The following is a 6999-nucleotide window of genomic DNA, read 5'->3' as shown; positions in this document are numbered from 1 at the left end:
CAAGTCTCGTGTTCTGTAATTACCAGCACACTTTAAAGGCTGTGGGACACGCTTTTGCAAGTGTGCATCACATCGAAAACAAACTATGTTTATGTTGTGATACAGATTCTACTCTGCATCCACCTACATCACAGTACACAGGAAAACCCACACACTGCAGCCCCAGAGCTCAGAAATGACATGGTCTGTATCCTCACAGGTACAGAAAGCTTTTCCAGTGGAAATGCATCTGTCCCTCAGGCAAAAAAAATACAGGATTTTAAGGAACTGAGACAGAAGATGAGAAGTCAGCTGGTTTAATGGGGATAGGGGAGTTCTGGCCATGGGGAGCAGGTCAGACAGGCAAGGGCAGCAGTCCAAGCCTGAGACAAACAAGGGAATACTGAGGGGTTTTCACTGCAGAATTAGGACCAAGGCTCTGACAACCTATGCTGCAGAGTGTGATACTGTTCTATGAAGATAATGAATTTAAACACTTCCTCCGTATTTGTTAGCTGCACAGTTGAACAGACAATGGAAGTAATTTATCCAAAGAAGGGGTGATTTTATTTTCCTTTTTCCTTCATATTGGCTAAGTCATCTGAATGTATTTCAGATTATAATCATTTTTCTTATATATCAAGTCCTTACTTTTACCCATACAATTTAATTCTACAAATACATATTATTTTTGCTTTTTAATTTGAGCTCCCTGGTTGAGCAGTTAATTTCTGTCCAGAAACTGATCAAGAGCTCTCGGTGTGAAGCTCTGTTCAGACTGCCTCTAAAAATCACTCTGACACAGGCAACGTTTCACAAGTTCTTTCTCCAGTTCTAAGGCTGAACCAGGCTCTTCAAAACACTTAGGCAAACTTACCCAAACATATTACTCCAGACAATCAGTGAAAGCCACATGCAACTGAAATTACAATACTGTATTACTGAAGAATTTCCTAGTTGACTAACAAATTTATCTTGTCCTCACCCAAGAAGGAAACCCATGGTACACGGGTATGTTTGGCCAAGACCAGGCACCATTTTAACCTCCTAGATCCATCTCCTCTGTGGCTCTACCCACTTGCCAATATTTGTTTTTTCAGAGATCCTGAGCTTCCCACAAACACCAAAATCACATCTGACATTTCTGAAGAGCACTTCAGTTGACCAGTAACTTTTGCTATTGCAAAAGCTAGAACACTTCCACCTTGTCTCGTGGCTCATTGCTTGAATCACTTGGGATATTTCTGTGATTTCAGGAGAGCAGCTTATCTGTAACACATGGGACACGAGCCTCTGCTCCTCAGAGTCCTTTATTGTCTCGTGTGGCTGAAGACTACTCAGGGGCTTCCCTCTCTTTGCTTAGTTAACTAATATTGCCCCTGGTTTATAATTCCTTAATTCTAGTACATACTGCGCAGTCCTTGAGTGACCTATGCCAAACAAGAGTAGCCACTTCCAGGAATTTCCAGCTCTAATTACAAAGGAAACACTACCATCTGGTGGCCTCTTTGAGAAGACTTTTTACACTAAAAAAAGGAAAACCACGGTTCTCTTTCTGGCCTAACACCTTCACAAAAATCCAGTTTCTTTTCTTAAGGCTGAAGAAAGCTCAAAGACAAGAATCAGAGGCAGATGCATCCTTCTCTCACTTCCATAGTAAGAGATTTGACTAAATCCCATCCTGAAATACCAGGATAGCCCACACCTTGTAGTTTCACTCAGTTTTCACTTGCACATTGTACTCCCTACACAATGGAGCAAGCTAGGAGGATAGGAAAACTTGCCAGATGTGACAAGTCCTCCTGTCCCTCAATGTCATTAGCAGTGCAAAGCTTCAGCAAGGCAGATGGGTCTGAGCCAGCACACTCCTCCCAACCCTCCCAGCCATGCAGGACCACCAGCTGCACAATCTAGCCTGAACTTCACTTGTGCTCTCTATGGTGACAGGTTAGAAAGCAACCCCTTTAACAGGTTTGGTACAAGTGTAATTTCTCACAGGATGTTTGATCCAGGTTGTCCAGCTCTGGTTCCACCACCCCATTCACACTACAAAGCCTCATTCAGGAGCAGAGACATTTCACTCTTCAAGCAGCTGTCTCTACTGCACCAGGTTTTGTAATTTATTTCCTTTAAAAAATATTATTCTTTCAAGTATACAAGGTATGCAAAATTCAACAGCACCTGTCAGCACCCAGGGAACAGCTTTAGAAAGAATCTCCTTAGGTTATATAAACCCCTATTGTTTCTTTTCTTTAAGCCATTAACTATTTTCATACCCTTTACATCAGCTGGGAAATATATATCACAGACAAAGACAATCTCATTTGTTTTAATGGCTAAGTAAATTCAAAATGGAAATGACTAGAGCAATTTGTTGTTCTGCTTTTTTTAAAGTCTGTCCCCTCACTCCCTCAGCCCCCCTCACCACCACTCTCCAGCCCACTCATCCCCACCCAAAAAACCCTTTCAGTCAAGGATTAGTTTTTTGCCAAACCAGTTAAATTCAATATAAATCAGACTTAAGCAAATCAAGAATTTGGCCTCAGAAGTTCTTTAACTTCCTAGTACTAGGCTAGGATGTTTTATTACTGCCATTCTTCATGAAAGTACATCTTTCAAACAGTGAAATCTTCCGTAGAGGCCAACAGATAGGAGTGTAATAGACACATAATTGCTAGTGGCTGCTGCTAAAGCAATAGCTGTGCCTGGTGCTGTGCAGGCAGAGGGAGGTCAGCCCCCGATGGATGTGCTACTCTGCCGTTTCACTGGGGCACACTAATCCTCAACAGGTAATTATCAACTGTCCACCACTCCTACCCTGGAGTTCATCTCAATCTACAGTCAGTCTGATTAGATTGACATTTGTTTTCAGCACTTCTACATTCAGAAGACAATCCAAATAATAGGAAGGTGAAAGACATGTTTTTGTTTTATTATCTAAAGGCTCACACATTTTGGACACTGACTCATACCACTTTGTTAGGCTTTGCTTCCTTTTACAGAAGCTTCTCAGGGTCTCAGGCACATGTTTGCTAACACATCCAGGCCCATGGAAGAGCAGATAGTCACTTCATTCTTTCATTGTTTTCAGGCTGCTTGGCAAACTCTTAACTTGCCATGTACATTTCAACTCCACATAAACTGTTCAGAACATGCCAACAGTAGATTTTTAATAAAACAAGTACATGAGAAATATCAAGTATCTCAGAAAACTGCTTCTGAGCTACTCTAGAACTATTCTTATTTCATTATGCTATAAACCATATGTTAACCAGTTCAAGGGCAAAGCAGTGGTCCAGCCCCCTACCTAGAAGGCAGACAACTTCAACAGAATTTGTTGCAATTTAGACTTTGTCAGCTCTAAACCTCTTAGAATGAGCTGCAGAGTCACAGGGCACTGGTAATATGGTACTGCACTGAGTTTCACACAGCAGGGATTTAAGCACACAAGTTCAGCTGATTCAGAACCAAATGCCAGCTATGTACAGCTTGGTGTCAACTAAAGGAACTGCATTAGGCTTTAATCCAGACAGTATACAAGCAGAATCAGTGCTCATTCGAACCTAACACAACCTGGTATGTGCCCATGCAGCAGCCAATACTATTCACTCTGTAAAGTGGAAGGAAAACAATACCAGATATTATGTTTTTTAATCAAAATTAGTCAACCTCACTGGAGTTTATAGACCATAACAAGTTCAGGTCCAAAAGCCAAAGACAGGAAAATGAAGTGTTAAATGACTTGGTAGGACAGGCTGAATGATGAGAAGACTGTTTCACCCCAAAGATGGATATAACTAAAGACTTATCCTGGAAATCTAGCAAAGATGAGTTCTTGAACAGCTGTACACCACAGTTAACAGACAAGTGCTAGTATACCTAACTAAAGCCATGTGTGAAAAACAAAGGTATGGACAAATTGCAAAAAAGATGTCATTTCTGAGCTGCAAAATGGATTTATTTTGATTAAGAAATACAAGAAGGTAATACAGAGAGCAGTGACCAGAGTTTCAGATCATACAGCAATAGAAAAGGAACTCATAAGCCCCTTAGGGACATCAGGCTACCCACCCACGCACAGCTTATATTTCAAGTCTTCGTTTTAAGGCCATGACTTGACCTCTGCTCAGAGACATATTAAGGTCTTGGCACAGTATCAGATGCCTAGAATAGTGAAGTATCGTAAACAGATTTAGTGTATGGAATTTTACACTGGCCAAAATTAATTGGCTAAGAGGTCAAATTACAGCCGTTAATATTTTGCAGTAGGAGCCAAGGCCCTCCGATTGCCCTGAAGTCTATTAACTGTTTCCTTCATTGATTTTTATGTCTGTAGTTACTTTGATGGAAAAAGTCACAATTCTGGTGTTTTCAAAAAGTTACAACAAATATTAAAACACAGCTCAGCTTTGTGCAAATCCTTCTTGCAACCAGCTGCAGGTCTGATAAAGACATGGCCTGAAAGAGACCAGGAGAAGCAAGGTCTGGGGTTTATAATACTAACCTAAAGTCTCAGGCAAATCTAAGTTAAGTTGCTCTTGCATCAGCTTCTTCCATGAATTTAGGCAAGTCATTCAGGCACTATCAGCACACAATACTGATAATAAGGGCCAACATCAAAGGCCTCATCACTCTCATGAGACCAATTATAAATCTCAAAACTCTGTAGCAGTCCAGCAGACCTTGAAAGGTCTGAAATACTTCCAGATAGGTCAGCCTCTGCTGTAGCCCACTTGCAGTTCAACCATCCCTAACTGCTCTTGGTCTTGACCCCTTCTTTCCTCCTCTCCTTCTGCCTGAAAATATATACTCAGGTTGATAGAACAGTTGCCTACTGACCAGTTTCTCGGCCTGCTGAGCTCCTCACTATGCACCTGGGATTCATCTTAGAACAACTCCAGGGTAACAAGAGCCATATATACATGGTTGGCTCTAGTGCAGGTCCCAAGGTTTAATACAGATGGAGAACTGACTTCATGGCCAACCCTAATTGCCATATAAAAGGATGAGGAAATATTTTCTGGCTCCACTGAAGTCAGTGGCAGCGGTCCCATTCTCCGGATTTTAGCTTAGAGTACTACAGCTATAGCATCAGCTCACTTCCCTAAGTATTTATGTACTAGTGCTAGAGTTGGGGTGTATTTGAGCCAAAATCCAGAATTTAGACTTGGATGTACAGTGGTGTCAACTGTAAATTTTATTATCAATGATCCCCTACCTAAACTTTGCAACCATATTTCATACTTGAGTAATGAATTGTTGGACCCACTTCAGTAATTGTATCCGTGCCTGGCATGAGCCCATAAAGTCAGGGATGCTCAGGTTTATAGATCTTGAAAGTTTGTGTATTATAGCAACTCTTAATTGTGCCTAAATTCAGATTTGACTAGCATGTTGGTTTTGAGCCATTAAGTTTCATGAAGTGAAATCTACTTCAAAGCCAGGGTGGTTCAGCTGATCTGTATGTTTTGAAGCAGTAGGAAATCTTTTAACACATGAGGTCTCTTCAGATGGGACACCAGCACAACTGAGCCATTCAAATATACAAGTTTTTAAATCATCACCTCCTTCAGAGATGAGCATCTCCCAGCTCTGTTGGGACTTGAGCTCACTTCCATCAGGACATCACCACTTAATAGCCAAGAGAAAGCAAATCCAACATCAACCTGCCCCAAACAAAATGAATACCTTTATTACTTGTAACATCAATAGCAGCTCTCTTCCATGAAGCCAGGCCTCTGAAAGGAGGCTACCTCCTTTCACCAGCTACAAGGTAATAAGCAGATTGCATTAGTGTACCACTCCCCCCCAGCTCAGTATTGCCTAACCTCATTTTTGCCTTCCTGCATCACACAATCATCACCTCACAATTATGGAACCACCATGCAGTAGCCATAGCATCACGTGCATGAAAAATAGAATTGGGAAAGCATCTCTGTATTGCTGGTTGACTTGAAAGTGAGAACAGATACATTCTTTGTGAAAGTAAAGACAAGACAGCTGTCTCTGACATCTCAATTCATCTTTTCCTCCCACATGCTTAGTGTTTTTTCCTACCAGAAACCAGGCAGAAAGGCTGCAAGATGACCAAAGATGTAACACTTCAAAAAGTTAAAAAGGCATTTTAATACAAATTTTCTTGAGCAGCCATCTTAACAGTTCCATGGGTACTGTTGACATCCTATCTACACATTCCAATTTTTACCTGCCCAGTTTCCTTATGCAGGTTCATGACCTGTTACAGATAAGTTTATCCTCTTGCTACTTCAAGTCTTGATTGAACTGGGTCCCACTCTGGTGTCACATGAACATAGCCTCGACCTGTGTATAGTGCCTACCCTTTGTATGCCAGTCACCTGAGACTGACTTCTTCAAATATGACTGCATCAATTTGATTGTGCTCTGTAGATAGGTGTGGATGCCTCAAGGTTATTTTTTTTTTTTAATTCTCAGTCATGAAGAGGGTGGGTGTTGAGAAAGCTAGATCCTAACTGAAGAATTAGGGTCAAATACTTTTCCTTTAGGCACTTTACAGATCTTCATCCTCACATTACGCAAAATTGCAGATCGTTTATTGACAGGCTGGTCCAGGTCACTGCCATGCTCAGATCAAAGCTGAGCATCAAAACTCACAAAAATACTCAATATCAGAGAAGTTAGCTTCTCTTCCTCCCTTGCTGTTAACATCCATTAAAAAGATTTCTTCTTCCAAAGGCAAGAATGATACACCCACCCCAGCAACTTATCCCTTACAAGGCCAGAAGGTGGAGTTGTGAAGTAGAGAGCCATTGCAGAATAGCAAAAAGCTACACATCCAACTGAACACTAGTTCTTCTCTCATAGAAGAAACAGGCTACAGTTTTGTAATAATTGAAGAAGCCACTCCACTGTATTCATGACTCCTAGCTACTGGCACATAGCACCACTGCACAACTGTGTAAGAGCCAAAAGCAGAAAGCCACTTAAAGCCAAAAGGTAGCCTAAAGAAAGCAAACAAAACCCATAAATTACTGGAAGTAT

Source organism: Gallinula chloropus (assembly GCF_964237585.1).
Source record: "Gallinula chloropus genome assembly, chromosome: 13".
Lineage (NCBI taxonomy): Eukaryota > Metazoa > Chordata > Aves > Gruiformes > Rallidae > Gallinula > Gallinula chloropus.
This window is presented reverse-complemented; position numbering follows the sequence as displayed.